The 20,499-nt window shown below is 41.2% G+C and overlaps 1 protein-coding gene across 1 annotated transcript in view; it reads right to left on the bottom strand.

The window, feature by feature from the left end:
• LOC124615912 (ceramide transfer protein) overlaps positions 1-20,499 on the bottom strand; it is a 210,772-nt gene that overhangs the window by 94,567 nt on the left and 95,706 nt on the right. The window lies entirely within an intron of this gene.

Genomic DNA, 20,499 nt, shown 5'->3' with positions numbered 1-20,499 from the left:
CCCCCCCCCCCCCCAAATGAACCATGGACCTCGCCGTTGGTGGGGAGGTTTGCGTGCCTCAGTGCGATACAGTTAGCCGTACTGCAGGTACAACCACAACGGAGTGGTATCTGTTGCAAGGCCAGACAAACGTGTGGTCCCTGAAGAGGGGCAGCAGCCTTTTCAGTAGTTGCAGGGGCAACAGTCTGGATGATTGACTGATCTTCTAACACTAATCAAAACGGCCCCGCTGTGCTGGTACTGCGAACAGCTGAAAACAAGGGGAAACTACAGCCGTAATTTTTCCCCAAGGCATGCAGCTTTACTGTCAGGTTAAATGATGATGGCGTCCTCTTTGGTAAAATAGTCCCCCTCTTTGGACCTCCGGGTGTTGGGGGGGGGGGGGGGGGGGGGGGGGTAGTCTGGAGGACATTGTTATCATGAGAAAGAAAACTGGCATTCTACAGATCGGAGCATGGAATGTCAGATCCCTTAATCGAGCACGTACATTAGAAAATTTAAAAAGGGAAATGGATAGGTTAAAGTTAGATGTAGTGGGAATTAGTGCAGTTCGGTGGCAGGAGGAACACGACTTCTGGTCAGGTGAGTGAAGGGTTATAAATACAAAATCAAATAGGGGTAATGCAGGAGTAGGTTTAATAATGAATAGGAAAACAGGAATGCGGGTAAGCTACTACAAACAGCATAGTAAACACATTATTGTGGCCAAGATAGATACGAAGCACATGCCTACCACAGTAGTACAAGTTTATATGCCAACTAGCTCCGCAGATGACACAGAGATTGATGAAACGTATGATGAGATAAAAGAAATTATTCATATAGTGAAGGGACACGAAAATTTAATAGTCATGGGTGACTGGAACTCTATAGTAGGAAAAGGAAGAGAAGGAAACGTAGTAGTTGAATTTGGAATGGGAGTAAGGAACGAAAGAGGAAGCTGCCTGGTAGAATTTTGCACATTGTTATCATGAGAAAGAAAACTGGCATTCTACAGATCGGAGCATGGAATGTCAGATCCCTTAATCGAGCACGTACATTAGAAAATTTAAAAAGGGAAATGGATAGGTTAAAGTTAGATGTAGTGGGAATTAGTGCAGTTCGGTGGCAGGAGGAACACGACTTCTGGTCAGGTGAGTGAAGGGTTATAAATACAAAATCAAATAGGGGTAATGCAGGAGTAGGTTTAATAATGAATAGGAAAACAGGAATGCGGGTAAGCTACTACAAACAGCATAGTAAACACATTATTGTGGCCAAGATAGATACGAAGCACATGCCTACCACAGTAGTACAAGTTTATATGCCAACTAGCTCCGCAGATGACACAGAGATTGATGAAACGTATGATGAGATAAAAGAAATTATTCATATAGTGAAGGGACACGAAAATTTAATAGTCATGGGTGACTGGAACTCTATAGTAGGAAAAGGAAGAGAAGGAAACGTAGTAGTTGAATTTGGAATGGGAGTAAGGAACGAAAGAGGAAGCTGCCTGGTAGAATTTTGCACATTGTTATCATGAGAAAGAAAACTGGCATTCTACAGATCGGAGCATGGAATGTCAGATCCCTTAATCGAGCACGTACATTAGAAAATTTAAAAAGGGAAATGGATAGGTTAAAGTTAGATGTAGTGGGAATTAGTGCAGTTCGGTGGCAGGAGGAACACGACTTCTGGTCAGGTGAGTGAAGGGTTATAAATACAAAATCAAATAGGGGTAATGCAGGAGTAGGTTTAATAATGAATAGGAAAACAGGAATGCGGGTAAGCTACTACAAACAGCATAGTAAACACATTATTGTGGCCAAGATAGATACGAAGCACATGCCTACCACAGTAGTACAAGTTTATATGCCAACTAGCTCCGCAGATGACACAGAGATTGATGAAACGTATGATGAGATAAAAGAAATTATTCATATAGTGAAGGGACACGAAAATTTAATAGTCATGGGTGACTGGAACTCTATAGTAGGAAAAGGAAGAGAAGGAAACGTAGTAGTTGAATTTGGAATGGGAGTAAGGAACGAAAGAGGAAGCTGCCTGGTAGAATTTTGCAAAGAGCATAAATAAATCATAGCTAACACTGCGTTCAAGAATCATAAAAGAAGGTTGTATACGTGGAAGAAGCCTGGACATACTTGAAGGTCTCAGATAGATTATATTATGGTAAGACAGAAATTCAGGAACCAGGTATTAAATTGTAAGACATTTCCAGGGGCAGAAGTGGCCTCTGACCACAATCTATTGGTTATGAATTGTAGATTAAAACTGAAGAAACTGCAAAAAGGTGGGAATTTGAGCAGATGGGACCTGGATAAACTGAAAGAACCAGAGGTTGTAGAGAGCTCCAGGGAGAGCATTAGGGAACAATTGATAAGAATGGGGCAAATAAATGCAGTAGAAGAAGAATGGGTAGCTTTGAGGGATAAAATAGTGAAGGCAGCAGACGATCACATAGGTAAAACGACGAGGGCTAGTAGAAACCCTTGGGTAACAGAAGAAATATTGAATTTAATTGATGACAGGAGAAAATACAAAAATGTAGTATATGAAGCAGGCAAAAAGGAATACAAACGTCTCAAAAATTAGATTGACAGGAAGTGCAAAGTGGCTAATCAGGGATGGCTAGAGGACAAATGAAAGAATGTAGAGGCTTATCTCACGAGGGGTAAGATAGATACTGCCTACAGGAAAATTAAAGAGACCTTTGGAGAAAAGAGAACCACTTGCATGAATATCAAGAGCTCAGATGGAAACCCAGTTCTAAGCAAAGAAGGGAATGCAGAAAGGTGGAAAGAGTATATAGAGGGTCTATATAAGGGCGATGTTCTTGAGGACAGTATTGTAGAAATGGAAGAGAATGTATATGAAGATGAAATGGGAGGTATGATACTGCATGAAGAGTTTGACAGAGCACTGAAAGACTTAAGTCGAAACATGGCCCCGGGAGTAGACAACATTTCATAGAACTACTGACAGCCTTGGGAGAGCAAGGCCTAACAAAACTCTAGCATCTGGTGAGCAAGATGTAAGAGACAGGCGAAATACCCTCAGACTTCAAGAAGAATATAATAATGCCAATTCCAAAGAAAGCAGGTGTTGACAGATGTGAAAATCACCAAACTATCAGTTTAATAAGCCACGGCTGTAAATAACTAACACAAATTCTTTACAGACGAATGGAAAAACTGGTAGAAGCCAACCTCGGGGAAGATCAGTTTGGATTCCGTAGAAATGTTGGAACACGTGAGGCAATGCTGATCCTACGACTTACCTTAGAAAATAGATTAGGGAAAGGCAAACCTGCGTTTCTAGCATTTGTAGACTTAGAGAAAGCTTTTGACCATGTTGACTCGAATACTCTCTTTCAAATTCTAAAGTTGGCAGGGGTAAAATACAGGGAGCAAAAGGCTATTTACAATTTGTACAGAAACCAGATGACAGTTATAGGAGTCGAGGGGCATGAAAGGGAGTGAGACGAGGTTGTAGCCTGTCCCCAATGTTATTCAATCTGTATATTGAGCAAGCAGTAAAGGAAACAAAAGAAAAATTCGGAATAGGAATTGAAATCCATGGAGAAGAAATAAAAACTTTGAGGTTCTCCGATGACAGAGATAAATTCTGCCGAAATTTTTACAAAGGTACAGACGGTGTTTAGAAAGGATAGATTGCATGCAACCGGCGGTGGAGTGTTCGTCGCTGTTAGTAGTAGTTTATCCTGTAGTGAAGTAGAAGTGGATAGTTCCTGTGAATTATTATGGGTGGAGGTTACACTAAACAACCGAACTAGGTTAATAATTGGCTCCTTTTACCGACCTCCCGACTCAGCAGCATTAGTGGCAGAACAACTGAGAGAAAATTTGGAATACATTTCACATAAATTTTCTCAGCATGTTATAGTCTTAGGTGGAGATTTCAATTTACCAGATATAGACTGGGACACTCAGATGTTTAGGACGGGTGGTAGGGACAGAGCATCGAGTGACATTATACTGAATGCACTATCCGAAAATTACCTCGAGCAATTAAACAGAGAACCGACTCGTGGAGATAACATCTTGGACCTACTGATAACAAACAGACCCGAACTTTTCGACTCTGTATGTACAGAACAGGGAATCAGTGATCATAAGGCCATTGCAGCATCCCTGAATATGGAAGTTAATAGGAATATAAAAAAAGGGAGGAAGGTTTATCTGTTTAGCAAGAGTAATAGAATGAAGATTTCAGACTACCTAACAGATCAAAACGAAAATTTCTGTTCCGACACTGACAATGTTGAGTGTTTATGGAAAAAGTTCAAGGCAATCGTAAAATGCGTTTTAGACAGGTACGTGCCGAGTAAAACTGTGAGGGACGGGAAAAACCCACCGTGGTACAACAACAAAGTTAGGAAACTACTGCGAAAGCAAAGAGAGCTCCACTCCAAGTTTAAACGCAGCCAAAACCTCTCAGACAAACAGAAGCTAAACGATGTCAAAGTTAGCGTAAGGAGGGCTATGCGTGAAGCGTTCATTGAATTCGAAAGTAAAATTCTATGTACCGACTTGACAGAAAATCCTAGGAAGTTCTGGTCTTACGTTAAATCAGTAAGTGGCTCGAAACAGCATATCCAGACACTACGGGATGATGATGGCATTGAAACAGAGGATGACACGCGTAAAGCTGAAATACTAAACACCTTTTTCCAAAGCTGTTTCACAGAGGAAGACCGCACTGCAGTTCCTTCTCTAAATCCTCGAACAAACGAAAAAATGGCTGACATCGAAATAAGTGTCCAAGGAATAGAAAAGCAACTGGAATCACTCAATAGAGGAAAGTCCACTGGACCTGACGGGATACCAATTCGATTCTACACAGAGTACGCGAAAGAACTTGCCCCCCTTCTAACAGCCGTGTACCGCAAGTCTCTAGAGGAACGGAGGGTTCCAAATGATTGGAAAAGAGCACAGATAGTCCCAGTCTTCAAGAAGGGTCGTCGAGCAGATGCGCAAAACTATAGACCTATATCTCTTACGTCGATCTCTTGTAGAATTTTAGAACATGTTTTTTGCTCGCGTATCATGTCATTTCTGGAAACCCAGAATCTACTATGTAGGAATCAACATGGATTCCGGAAACAGCGATCGTGTGAGACCCAACTCGCCTTATTTGTTCATGAGACCCAGAAAATATTAGATACAGGCTCCCAGGTAGATGCTATTTTTCTTGACTTCCGGAAGGCGTTCGATACAGTTCCGCACTGTCGCCTGATAAAAAAAGGAAGAGCCTACGGAATATCAACCAGCTGTGTGGCTGGATTGAAGAGTTTTTAGCAAACAGAACACAGCATGTTGTTATCAATGGAGAGACGTCTACAGACGTTAAAGTAACCTCTGGCGTGCCACAGGGGAGTGTTATGGGACCATTGCTTTTCACAATATATATAAATGACTTAGTAGATAGTGTCGGAAGTTCCATGCGGCTTTTCGCGGATGATGCTGTAGTATACAGAGAAGTTGCTGCATTAGAAAATTGTAGCGAAATACAGGAAGATCTGCAGCGGATAGGCACTTGGTGCAGGGAGTGGCAACTGACCCTTAACATAGACAAATGTAATGTATTGCGAATACATAGAAAGAAGGATCCTTTATTGTATGATTATATGATAGCGGAACAAACACTGGTAGCAGTTACTTCTGTAAAATATCTGGGAGTATGCGTACGGAACGATTTGAAGTGGAATGATCATATAAAATTAATTGTTGGTAAGGCGGGTACCAGGTTGAGATTCATTGGGAGAGTGCTTAGAAAATGTAGTCCATCAACAAAGGAGGTGGCTTACAAAACACTCGTTCGACCTATACTTGAGTATTGCTCATCAGTGTGGGATCCGTACCAGGTCGGGTTGACGGAGGAGATGGAGAAGATCCAAAGAAGAGCGGCGCGTTTCGTCACCGGGTTATTTGGTAACCGTGATAGCGTTACGGAGATGTTTAATAAACTCAAGTGGCAGACTCTGCAAGAGAGGCGCTCTGCATCGCGGTGTAGCTTGCTCGCCAGGTTTCGAGAGGGTGCGTTTCTGGATGAGGTATCGAATATATTGCTTCCCCCTACTTATACCTCCCGAGGAGATCACGAATGTAAAATTAGAGAGATTAGAGCGCGCACGGAGGCTTTCAGACAGTCGTTCTTCCCGCGAGCCATACGCGACTGGAACAGGAAAGGGAGGTAATGACAGTGGCACGTAAAGTGCCCTCCGCCACACACCGTTGGGTGGCTTGCGGAGTATCAATGTAGATGTAGATGTAGACATTGTAATTCTGTCAGAGACAGCAAAGGACTTGAAAGAGCAGTGGAACAGAATGGATGATGTCTTGAAAGGAGGGTATAAGATGAACATCAACAAAAGCAAAACGAGGATAATGGAATGTAGTCGAATTAAGTCGGGTGATGCTGAGGGAATCAGATTAGGAAATGAGACACTTAAAGTAGTAAAGGAGTTTTGCTATTCGGGGAGCAAAATAACTGATGATGGTCGAAGTAGAGAGGATATAAAATGTAGACTGGCAACGGCAAGGAAAGCATTCCTGAAGAAGAGAAATTTGTTAACATCGAGTATAGATTTAAGTGTCAGGAAGTCGTTTCTGAAAGTATTTGTATGGAGTGTAGCCATGTATGGAAGTGAAACATGGACGATAAATAGTTTAGACAAGAAGAGAATAGAAGCTTTCGAAATGTGGTGCTACAGAAGAATGCTGAATATTAGATGGGTAGATCACGTAACTAATGAGGAGGTATTGAATAGAATTGGAGAGAAGAGAAATTTGTGGCACAACTTGACTAGAAGAGGGGATCGGTTGGTGGGGCATATTCCGAGGCATCAAGGGATCACCAATTTAGTATTGGAGGGCAGCGTGGAGGGTAAAAATCGTAGAGGGAGACCAAGATATGAATACACTAAACAGATTCAGAAAGATGTAGGTGTAGGTTGCAGTAGGTACTGGGAGATGAAGAAGCTTGCACAGGATAGAGTAGCATGGAGAGCTGCATCAAACCAGTCTCAGGACTGAAGACCACAACAACAACATCTAAAAGACAAACTACGCAGAAAAACTGAAGAAATGTAACTAAAAGACAGCAAGATGGAAAAAGTATAGAAAACAGGAAGAGATACTCGTAAATCCTCACTACAGCAATGAGGAAGTAAAACAACAATGAAAAACGGTAGTTACTGTTCTGTGGGAGGTTACACAGCTGATCTTCCTCCATCCCATAAAGTGGCTCAGGCCACAAGTTTATTGAGAGTGAGAGAAGGCACTTTCCACATTTTAAACACAGAATCTATACTGTGACAACTTCACATTTTTCACCTAAGTAAAGCACTATCAGATATGGTCATCACATTCTGGGCACAACCAACTGCCAATTTCAATTACTATTTGTTCTCAACAGATCTCGCGTACTTTACACTAGTACATTAAAAAATTTCGGGTACTGGAACGTGCAACAAATGATACCGCATGTAACTTGTTACTGTATCACAGTCCAGAGGTGCATAAAATTAACTGAGTGAGCTGAGAATAGAATTCGTTGAAAAATGGTGGACGTGTGCTGCTCATTAACGCCATTCAAAGTGATTAGGATCCCACGAGATTTATGCTTTATACTTCACACCCAATGCTGAGTTACATCTGACTGCCATGTTGTCAAAGGCCACATCCTCATACAAACATGTCACAGCTGCAGTGGTACAGTGGTCAATCTGTCCGTAAATAAGGCAATATTTATTTCCCATGTCCGAAGAATTTCCTTCAGCTCATTGTTGTTAAGACAGCGGTGTCATCACAAACTTACAGAAGGGTGTTGTGGACCAGTGTCGCTAATTATTTTGGGTTCCTCCCCATAAATAGGTTACATCATTTCAAATATTTCAAAATTCTGTTTCCCCATTCTCATGAGGACTTTCATCACAGCACTCTTCAAATCAAGATCATTTTCCACCATCACGATAATAAAGCAGACCAGTACAAACCCACAACTACTCTCAACATAAAGATAGTTCAGAAACTGGTAATGTAAAGAACATTTTTGATAATCATGCCTAATATCATCCATAAACCTGAAGTTTCCCACCCCTTACATTCTCAAATTACATATCTCTCCACTAACCTTCATTTGCTTATAGCTTTACTGTTTGAATTCACATATGAATGTATACAGGACATTTCATGCATCACCACCCCTTCTTTTAGAAACTGCAAGAATAATATGTGTAACTCCACAAAATTTAACAGGTGGTAGCAGCAATTCTTTAGAAAATTCCCAATCTGGCAAATATGAACTCCATATGTTGCAGTCAAGGATTTTAAAGCAGGAGACTTGTACAATAATTTTGATTATTAATCATAAATATTAGTCACGCATTTGCAATATGAATTATAATATGAATTTATTTTGAAATGGGAATTTCAGCAGCTAATCTGGAATGAAGAGGCTGTAACCTTGAAAATACTAAGATTGAAAAGAGATTAATGCAGCATATTGGAAGCAAAACCACTGTTGTCACAAAACTGTCAATAGCTCAACATCTATATTTAAGCAATATACCATCATCATCATCATCAACTAGTGACCTGTCCAGCTTCGCATGGGTAGCACTAAGTACAGGGTGACAATTATTGAACTATATAAAATAAAATAATTCCTGAACAGTTTGTGTTAGGACATTCAAACGGCACAGTTGGCTGCGGGGCACGATGAGAATTTGTATGCACATGCATGGCTTGGTTTAGCAATGAAGCCCACTTTTATTTGGATGGGTTCGTCAATAAGCAAAACTGGTGCATTTGGGGGACTAAAAAACGCATTTAGCAATGGAGAACTCTCTTCGCCCTCAATGGGTGAAGGTGTGGTGTGCAAATGCCCAGTCGCTGGCCGGTGTGGCCGAGTGGTTCTAGGCGCTTCAGTATGGAACTGCGCGACTGCTTTGGTAGCAGGTTCGAATCCTGCCGCGGGCATGGATGTGTGTGATGTCCTTAGTTTGGTTAGGTTTCATTAGTTCTACGTTCTAGGGGACTGATGACCTCAGATGTTAATTCCCATAGTGCACAGAGCCATTTGAACCATTTTTGAATGCCCAGTCACAGAACAATCAATGCAATATTCCTTGATGGCACAGTGACTACCGAACAGCACATGAAGGTTTTGGAGGACAATTTCATCCCCATTATGAAAAATGGCCCTGATTTCGACATGATATGGTTCATGCAAAATGGAGCTTGACCCCAGCGAAGCCGGAGCGAGTTTAATGTTATGGAGGAGCACTTTGGGGACTGCATTCGGGCTCTGGGGTACCCAGAGGCCACTGGCATGGGCCTCGATTAGCCCCCATACTCTCCGGATCTAAACACTTGTGACTCCTTTTTGTGGGGCTATATTAAAGACGAGGTGTACAGCAATAACCCCGAAACAATTGGTGAGCTGAAAACAGCCATTCAGGAGGTCACTGACAGCATCAATGTTCTGATACTTCAGCGGGTCACGCAGAATTTCATTTTTCGTTTGCACCCCATCACCACCAATGATGGTAGGGATATCAAACGTGTCATAACCTAAATCCGAATATCTGTAGTGACATTTACATTTTGAATAAAGTGTGTGCATGCCATACTCTGTAACTAATTTACTTTTTTTTCTCATATAGTTCAATAACTGTCACCCTGTCTCTATGGCTGGACAACCTTTATAGTGAGGAGTAAGATCATGCATGACACTCTTGATCAGAGTTATGTCACACCTCGCTTTTGGAACAAGTTTCCAAAGAGTAGTTACAGCCTGACATTCTAGAACCACAGGAAGGTTTGTCTCACAATCTTCACTGGATTCTTGAGACCACATAGTACTCAGTCTTTTTGCTGTTCTGGTGTACTGAAAAAGACTCGACCGTTTCCTATGGATTTTTATTCATAAACAAAACAAAATCAAAATGTAATAAGTATGCACCAAAATTGCAAACCAAACTTAGGCCTAATAAATTTATTTTTCCTACCCAAGAAGTCAAATATAAACATGATCCATCAAAAGAAGCAAAGCAATTTCATTAAGATTTTAATACACAAAGTGAAATCAGTAAATCCATACATCCCAGCTAAGCAATTGTTTTTTTTTTTCTTTTCCAAAGATATGATTGTAGGACTTAATTCTGTCACAGACATAAACTTACGAAAATACTTCTACACTGACGTAAAAAATAGCAGTGCCATGTAGCGGTTCTCTGGTGTACCATGGAATACATACAGTGCCATCTACTGGTGCTGTGGATAGTTACCTGTGGAAACCTCATAAAAATTCACGTAGTAGTTTTGGAGACTAGCATGTTCAAAGATAGAGACGAAGTTTTAAACTATGACCAGCAAGTCCGACAAGCTGCAGCTAGATATCAGTTCTAACTGTAGTTTGTTAAATTCCCTACAACACTTGCAATCAGTTTTTGGAAAATATTTTCAATGTACACACACGGCAGTTTAGAACTTATCAAGACATAGGATGTTTTTAGAATTACGATCCACTTGAAAACCTCACACATTTCCACACAAAGGTACATGCTAATGAAATGACGAAAACCTCAATGAGCTAGTTTGTATTGATTGTGAATGTATGATGACTGTACTTGTTACACGAATGTAATTAATGAAACGAAACATATAAGGAGGGCACACAAAAACTAGTAGTTTCTTTATTTGGATACAAAGGGGAGAAAAAATAATGATGCCACTACTTCACACTAAGGACACACTACATATTCTGACCGTTATCATCATATGATGAGAACATCACAAACTACGGACAGAACCGGCAATCTGTTCAAGTGCCCAAATTCTATTCTGATCCCCTGAGTATTGTTTAAAATGGGCCTTTAGTGTCATTTGAAATTGTATAAATGATTGTATGATTCAAAAGAAACATTGTAATTCTGATATACCACTTGGCTGACATCACAAGAATGGTGCCACACACCGCCGTAACAGAAGGAGTTGCCTCAGCTAACGGTGGGCCCAATTTTTCAGCAAGGTCTCGCAGTTACTTGGAAAGTGATGGGTTCAACAGGCAGTAGTTTGGCCTGACACTTCTGATGACATGTATTCTTTTCTGAGTAAGAGTACAGTAGCAGCACTGCAGTGGAGCAGATACACATTTGTAATTTGGGCTGGAGGCTAACAATAACAAACACACATTATGTTAAGTTTCTGTTTGTAATTGAAACGCCCATGACACCATGGACTCGCAAAACAAACACAAGGTAACGAACTATATTCGTGAGAGTTGTTGATTTGAGAAAGTACTCGAAGGTGGCTCAAAAAGTAAACACTGTTAGATTCCTTGTAGTGCTCAATTCCGGATTCTACATGACCATCTCCTCTACACCTGCATCTGCATCTACAGCTATATCTACAGCCATATCTATACTCTGCAAACCACTGAAGTGCACAGCGCTGGATACTTCCCTTTGTACCAGTTATTACGGTTTCCTCCTGTTCCATTCATGTACAGAGTGTGGGAATAATGACTGATTGAATGCCTCTGTGCATGCTGTAATTATTCTGATTTTGTCCTCATGATCCCTATGTGAGAAATACTAGGAGGTTGTAGTATATTTGTAGAATCATCAATTAAAGCCGGTTCTTCAGATAGTTTACATCTATCTGCAAGAATCAGTTTCTTCGGAATCTCTAACACTTTTCCCTGTGTCAAACAAACCTGCGACCATTCGTGCCGCCCTTCTCATATACATATTCAATATCACCTGTTAGTCTTATTCTGTACAGATCCCATACACTTGAGCAGTATTCTAGAATGGGTGCCACAAGTGATTTTCAAGCAATCTCTTTTGTAGACTGACCAGCTTTCACCAGTATTACACCAAAGTCTATCTACCACCTGTGTAACCCATAACTGAGCCTATGTGATCATTTCATTTCACATCCCCACGAAGTATTATACCCAGGTGTTTGTATGAGCTGGTTAATTCCAGCCGTGACTCATTGGTATTATAGTCATAGAAAATTATGTTTTCCGTGTTGAGAAGTATATTTAAAGCAAGTTGCCAGTCTTTGCACCACTTTGAAATTATATCATGCTCTGAGTGAATATTTATGCAGCTTCTCTCAGACAGTATTTTGTTATTAATAACTGCATCATGTGCAAACAGCCTGAGGTGACAATGTTGTCCACAAGGTCATTAATATACAACATAAACAGCAAGGGTTCAAACACACTTCCCTGGAGCACATCTGAAGTTACTTCTACATCTGATGATGACTCTAAATCTAAGATAACATGCTGTGTCCTCCTTACCAAAAAGTCCTTAATCCAGTCACAAATTACAACTGATACCCCATGTGATCGTACTTTTGACAGTAAGCGTTGGTGCTGCCTTGACCCAAAGCTTTCAATATCTCACGTGAGAAAAGTGTGAATTGGGTTTCACGTGGTCGATGTTTTTGGGATCCATACTGGTTGGCAAGGAGGAGGTCATTCTGTTCAAAATACCTCATTCTGCTTGAGCCCACAATACGTTCGAAAATTCTACAACAATTTGATGTCAAGGATACTGGATGGCAGTTTGTGCATCAATTCTACTACCCTTCCTGTGGACAGGTGCGAGCTGTGCTTTCTTCCAACAACTACTTGACACACTTTTCTGTTAGAGAGATCTAGGAGGATTATGGTTAGAAGAGGGACTAAACCAGCTACAAATTCAGTATAGAATCTGATAGGGATTCTATCAGCCTTGAAGCTTTGTTTGATTTTAATGATTTCAGTTGTTTCTCTACACCAATGATACTTATACTGGTTTCACTCATCTTTTCAAGAGTTAAGCATTTCACCTTTCCCTTTGCTACTTTCAATTTCAGTTCCTGTCCCATTTGCTAGGGACTGGGTATTAACACTGGTGTCACTAATAGCCCTTACATATGGCCTCAATTCCTTTGGGTTTTGTGAAAGATCATTTGACAATATTCTGCTATGATAGTCACTGAAGGCTTCATGCATTGCTCTCCTGACAGCCAAACAAGTTTCATTCCGCATTCATCCCTCCTTTGAAGTAAATCAGTCAGCAACTTTGAGATTTTTATTAACAATGTTGAACAACAACTTGTCTTTATACAACAATATAGATTGGGCAGTGAATGGAAAACAAGACAGATGTAAAAAAAAAAAAAAAACAACTAAGTACACTGTTTATTATTTATAAATCACTGTAATTGTTAATACATTTATCCCACTGTGAGACAAGACAGACAATATATTCATGGTAACATGTTTTTGGCTGCCTACTGAACCATGAGATTGTACCCAGATGTGCAAGACTTCATCCAACGCAAATCAACGGCCATGAATGTTTTTTCAGGCCTCCAAAAGCATGGAAACCGCATGGATGTGCAAGAGGTTCGCAGCAAAACTTCAGCAGCATAGTCAAAACAACTTTACACACATTTTTCCTTGAAGGCACTGATCATCTCGTCTCACAGTAGGATACAATTAACATTTATGGCAATTAATTTCGAAATAATAAACACCTTATTTACTTTTTTCCATCTGACTTCTTTTTATTTGACTGCCCCTCACAATATAATGTCAATATTGATGATAATCTGTAAGCCACCTCCAGAAGGTTGGACTTATCAACGATAAAATTACATATCACACTATCCAACGCAGCTATTGAGAACAGCTGGACAATGGCTATTTGGAAATGTACAGTATTTCTCAGGCTTGGAGAGAAGAATGAAAAGCAGTTATTTCCACAAATCAGGAAATAAATTTGTTTAATTTATAAAGTTAAAAAAATCAAAGAAGATTTATTCAGCATTTTCTGTTCATCATCACAGCCACATCAGATTTTTACACGTTGTAATGCCCCCAACAGTGTCAAGTAATGCAATTTTTTGTCTCTAGTATAAAGTAACAGTTTGCGATTTATTGTTTCCAGGGCATTTTGGATAAAGTGCATTTTATCAAAAAAATCGATGCTTATGTCATTGTGTAACTACAGTAATCACTGGGATAGGATAAGGCAAAGAGAAGACTGGACATCTCCCAAACAATGACTTTTGGACCTCAGCGTGTGCAACTGCATGCTGAAAAGGTTGCATTACAGACCAATATCCCTAGCATTGATTTGCTGCAGAATTCTTGAGCATATTCTAAGTCTGAATGCAATGAACTTCCTTGAGACAAAAAAAGCTTCTGTTCACAAATCAGCACTAATTTAGAAAGTATTGCTTGTGCTTGTCCATTATTCACACAATATCCTGCAAACCATGGGTGAAGGGCAACAGACTTATATTTCTGGAAAGTCAGACAGTGTCACTGTAAACCATTAATGAAGGTCTAAGTTACAGTACATGATCTCAGATATCTGAGTAGCTGGAAGATCTCTTTAGGTAACGGAACCCAGTATGTTGCCCTGGACAGTGAGTGTTCATCAGAGACAAGGGTATCATCAGGAGTGTTCCAGGAGACTGTGACAGGACCATTCTTATTCTCTATTCACACAAGCAACCCAATGGATATGGCAAGCAGCTGTCTGTGACTGTTTGTTGGTGACACTGTATTGTACAGAACAGTGTCATCGTTGAGGGGCTGTAGGAGGATACAGGATAATTTGTAAGTGAAGCGATAGTGGCAACTTGATCTAAATACAGAAGCATGTAAGTTAAAGCAGATGAGTAGGAAAATTAATCCTATAGTGTTCGAATGCAGTATTAGTGCTGTGCTTCTTGACGGAGTCACACTGATTAAATATCTGAGCAACAGTGCAATATGATATGAGCACACATATGCGCACATGCACGCGCATTCACACTTACAGATGCGCACGCGCACCCCCCGCCCCCCCCCCCCCCCACACACACACACACACAAGGTCAGTAGTAGGGAAGGCGAATGGTTGACTTCGGTTTATTGGGAGAATTCTAGGGAAGAGAATTTTATGGAGACCACAAACTGAACACTACTGCAACCCATTCTTTAGCACTGCTTGAATGTCTGGGACCCCACCATTGGATTAAGGACAGACATAGCAATTCAGAGGTGTGATGCTAGATTTGATACCAGTAAGTTTGATCAACACGTATTATAGATATGCTTCATTAAGTCACAAGAAAATCCCTAGAGAAGAAGGAATTCTTTTTTTGAAACACTATTGAGAAAATTTAGAGAATTGACATTTATGGTTGACTTCAGAATGATGTTATTGCCGTAAACAAAGACAAGATAAGAGAAATTTGGCTCATACGGAGGCTTACACACATCTGTTTTTCTCTTGCTGTGCTGGCGTAAGCCGTCACCAACACATTGGTCGGCAAAGATGAAGTGCGAAGATCGATTAGTAGGCGCTGGTTCAAGCGCGCCTATGACGAGAGAAGCCACAAACACGCCCACAACCAACATTCCGCCAACACCCTCTCGACAGCATATATTTAGGCTGCCGCTGCTGACCAGAGGGACTCAATCACTCAATCATCCAGTCTGGCGTCTGTCAATTTACTCACAGAATGTGTTTAGTTCGACACAGGCTGTGGCAGTACACAGTGACCACATTCATGATTATAGCAGGACTAGTTTACCTCAACCAGAATTGTATTTTACATCAGTCTGCAGGAGGATTACTACTGATGAGCTCATACCACAACACATGGACTCCATACAAGTTAAGTAAAATTTTCAGTTCATGTAAATAAAGAACCATATTAATCCACATGTGCTTTGAGTTGTAGAAAGAGAATAATAGCCACCCATAACACCATCCTCTCCCTTGCTTCCTTGCAGTACACGACTACAGTGGCGAATGAGGATAATTCAGTGGCAATCGAAGTTAATCAACTTGGCCGAAGGTTTTGCATGTTTCTCTTGTGTTTCAGCTTGCAGGGGCACTCTTGTTCAACTGTTTCTATTTGCTAATTTGTTGTTTTGTTGTTGCATGTATTCCAGGAGGGAAGCCGCAGAATTAATCAAATTCCTCTTTTCAATCTGCATTGGCCACACAACCACAACCGACCAACCAAACAACCAGCCCAACACATGCCACTGACTGGTATACCACATTCCAGCAATTTAAGGAAACAGAGGAGAAATGGACTGAATATGACTCAGTTCCAAGCACATTGTCAAGTTAATCGTGTTCAAGGTACTGTAAAGTTACGTACTTCCATTCAATTGCAGGGTCTTCAGTAGTCCGGTTAATACAAAACCTATTCTCAACTGCATCTCCCGACGATCTCATCTACGACCAAGTAATCACTGTATTAACTCAATACTATGACCAGCAAGTCCAAGTAGCTGCAGCTAGATATCAGTTCCTTCACTTGCAGAAAAGTTGGAACAGATGTACCACCAATGGTTAATCAATGGGCATGACTATGAAGTGTAAATTTAAGTTTGTGGCTACTTTTACAGTGATTTTATGACACATGATACAATAACATTCAATGTCCCAGATAGTATAATACTATCCAGGCCCTGATTTGTTGGGTCGAGTTGCCCTTATAGCGACCACTCCACGCAGTCACAACAACGAGCGCGTACATAGCCGTGCAGACAGCGACATAGACATGTAAACTGGCCCGTGAATTTAGTGAAGTCTTGCCCTAGATGTTTTGCTCGCCATAAAAGACAGGACTCTCCATCACATAATGCAACATGTTACATACGTGGAAAAAAAGGCCATATCCAAGCAATCTGTTTGCAATGGCACAAAAATGCCAGTTTTGCACACTCCCAGAAAAAAAACAGGCTCATGCACTTGCAATGAATGCAGTGTTTTCAAAACCTACAACAGGTTCTGACAAAAGTAAGATTAAGGATGTGCCTCCTAGTGCTGAGCAACAACATTCTAACAAATTCTTTGTCTCATTACAAATTGGTGGCTGTCGTGTGAACTTTCACTTAGACACAGATGCCTCAGTAACTTTGCTTATCGTGCCATGTATGAACAGTTGGGCTCAATATGCCTTTCTAAATCTAGCAAGCACCTCACTGCTTATAAATGACAGTAAATTCCAATGCTTGGAGAGAGTAGTTTGCCCGCCACTTACTAATCTCACACTAGGACAGTGAATTTTACAGTGTTGAAATTAAGAGACAGTGAGAACATATTCAGTTCAGATGCCTTTGATTTGTTTGGGTTTAGCATCCAAGACAATGTACTATTTAGCAATCCAAGACAATATACTTTCAGTGTCAGTGTCAGCTAGCTTGCTTAAAGAATTTCCTGAACTAGTTTCAGAAGGAATTGGAGAAGCTAATAACTTTGTAGCACATGTTAACATTGAAAGACAATGCACAGCCTAAGTTATTCCGGGCCTAACCCATTCCAGTTGCTTTAAGAGACAAAGTAGTCAGTGAATTGAAAAACTTGCAAGATAATAGTGTAATTGCTCCCAATAAAGTAAGTCAATGGGCAAGTCCTCTTGTTTTGTTGACTAAGCCTTCTGATGAAATTCGCATTTGTGTTGACTTCAAGTCTACAGTCAACCCACAGACACTTGTCAATTACCTCGCCCTGAGGAACTTATGGGCAGGCTCGGCACTGACCATTACTTTTCTTAGATAGATTTCCATGATGCCTACTTGCAAATTTCATTGGATGAAGAATCACATAAGGTGTTGTAAATACACCCTTAGGGCTGTTCAGGTCTTTGCATGTGCCCTTCAGCAGTGCTTCCACACCTGCCATTTTTTCAACATTACTTGGGGCAGCCGACTGCAACAAAAGTGCCATTTTGTTCAAACTACCTTGACTATATTGTCATCTCAGGCTGTACACCAGAGGAACACATTGCCAATTTGCGTACTCTTCCTCGAGTGTCGTCAGAAGCGGGACTCAAGTGTCATCAAGAAAAGTGTGACTTTTTTTCAAATTGAAAAAATTTGGTCATGTGATAAACAGTCAGGGTGTGCACCCTTTCCAATCTCATTTGCTTGCAAGCCGTGGCCTGCCTGTTTCTTGCAATGTGTCTGAACTGCAGTCAGTACTACGCAAAATGACATACTGCGTTCGGTTCATACCGAATCCCGCTCAGATCATGGCTCCACTGCATCGCTTGCATCACAAAAATGTGCCTTTAGTATCGACCAAAGAGTGTCACGACGCATTTCAAGGACTCAAAAATGCTTTGCTTAGTGACAGATGTTTAGTGCATTTTGACCCTGCCAAGCAAATAGTTTCACAAGTCGATGCTTCTTCCTACGGAATCGGCACTGTGCTTTTGCACAGAACTGGTGCACAAGACAGATCTTTTGCTTTTCCTCAAAGTTTTTAACTAAAACTCGGTGCAATTACTCACAAGTTGAAAAAGAATTTCTCAATATTGAGTATGGTGTGACCAACTTCCATCACTATTTTTATGGTCACAAGTTCTTTTCAGTAACAAATCACAAGCCTTCGCAGTCCTTGTTTCATCTGTCAAAGCTGCATTGCTCAAAAATTGCAACATTGGGCTTTTTTTGCTTTCACAGTATCAGCATGAAACTGTGTATGGATCTGTGGCAAAGCATGGCAATGCAGACATTTTATCTTGCCTTCCAATTGGCCCAGACTCTGATTTTGATGTGTCTGCCACATCTTGTTGCCAAATCGATGTGCAGGACTCCGAGATGCTGGAATTTTTTCCCTTGCACTACAGAAAAATTGCACAGGCCATGGAAGCAGGTCCACATCTCAGATTTTGTTGCATTACACTCGCCAGTCTTGGCTTCATTCATTGAACAGTATCCAGAACTCAGTTGTGTGACGATACTTCACATGTCGGCATAACATTTCAGTTCAACAAGGTCTGATTCTAGTTCAACATGACAGTGGACAATCACATGTGCTTATTCCCACAGTGCTGACAAAGGATGTGTTACAACTGCTTCACCAAGGACATTGGGGAATTGTTCGCAGTCAACAGTTAGTGTGTTGGCACTGAGCTTTGCAGGGCATGGACGCCCACACAGAAATGATGATGTCACAGTGTCGTGCATGCGCGGACAACCGATCAGCTCCACCACAGACATTCTCAGCTTGGCCTAAGATTCAATCCCCACGGCAACGAGCACACATAGACTTCGACTTTGATGCACCCAGGAGAAGCGGAATTACGATGCACCCTCGTCCCTGCCATCCCTGCTCACCGGCCTAATGGACATGGACCCGTCGTCGCCATCATCAACCCCGGGACACGCACTCTGACCTGGACATGTGCCCTGGCAGAAGTTTTCTGGAGGATGTTCCTGTTGCCTCACAAGCCAAATGGGAGGAAAGGGGTGGGGTGGGGGAGGATTGTACAGTCAGCAGCATGCCACCCTCCATGGTCACGGCTACCAGTTCATTTCTATGTCCAGCATCCTGCCTCCCTCCCCGTTGTCGTTCACATCCTCCCCACACAACAACAGTGAGGCATTTCAGGGGGGAGGAATGTGAAAGATGAAGTGCAAAGATCAATTAGTAGGCACTGGATCAAAGGCGCCTATCATGAAAGAGGCCAGAGAGACACTCACCAGCAACACGCCACCATGCCCTCTTGACAGCATGTATTTAGGCTACCGCCGCTGACTGGAGGGCCTCACTCACTTAATCATTCAGTTTGACGTCTGTCAGTTTACTCGCAGAATGGATTTAGATCGTCACAGGCTATGGCAGTACACAGCGACCACATTAGTGACTACAGCGGGACTAGTTTACCTCAACCAGAATTGTACCTTACATCAGTCTGCAAGAAGACTATTACTGATGAGCTTATACCACAACACATGAACACTATTCAAGTTAAGTAAATGTTTCCAATTCATGTAAATAAAGAACTGTATTAATCCATGTGTGTATTTTTGTTGTAGAAAGAGGATGCTGGCCACCTATAACAACATCCTCTCCCTTGCTTCTTTGCAATAGAAGACTCCATTCTTGCTCCATTTTTGAGTGAAGCAGGTTAAGGAAATGACTAACAGTGGCACAAAATACCCTCTACCACGCACATTACTGTGGCTTTCAGAGTATGTATTTAGATGTTGTTGAACTGAGCTGCAAGTTGGATGCATCACTAATTCAAGCTCCAGGGATGCTTAAAAATGGGAGACTGTGCTAGTGTGCCTCTGTAAGGCATCACAAGATTTTCTTGTAAGCAGAATGTTCATGGACTGAGGTGGGCTGAAAAGATCTGACAACAGTTTACAGCACTGCACAAATCAATAAGCTGACGTCAAAATTGTGTATGGAGTAGTTATGGACCACTGTCATCACAATCGTGTATGAAGTAGTTATGGACCACTGTCATCACCAACCAACTGCTCCTTGGGATTATAAGATTAGACAATGACAGCATCATGAGACTGTAAGACTGAAACAGAGAGATAAGTAAATCCCAGCGACTCTTTTGGAAACAATGATTTTCCTATAATATAAAGTTTTGTATCAGTGTAAATTATGTGTGGTAGACATTACTGACCTACATCATTACTTATATCACT

The sequence above is a fragment of the Schistocerca americana genome, chromosome 5 (assembly GCF_021461395.2).
Source record: "Schistocerca americana isolate TAMUIC-IGC-003095 chromosome 5, iqSchAmer2.1, whole genome shotgun sequence".
Classification (NCBI taxonomy): domain Eukaryota; kingdom Metazoa; phylum Arthropoda; class Insecta; order Orthoptera; family Acrididae; genus Schistocerca; species Schistocerca americana.
The sequence above is the reverse complement of the archived record's forward strand: the minus strand, read 5'-3'. Positions and strand labels throughout refer to the sequence as shown.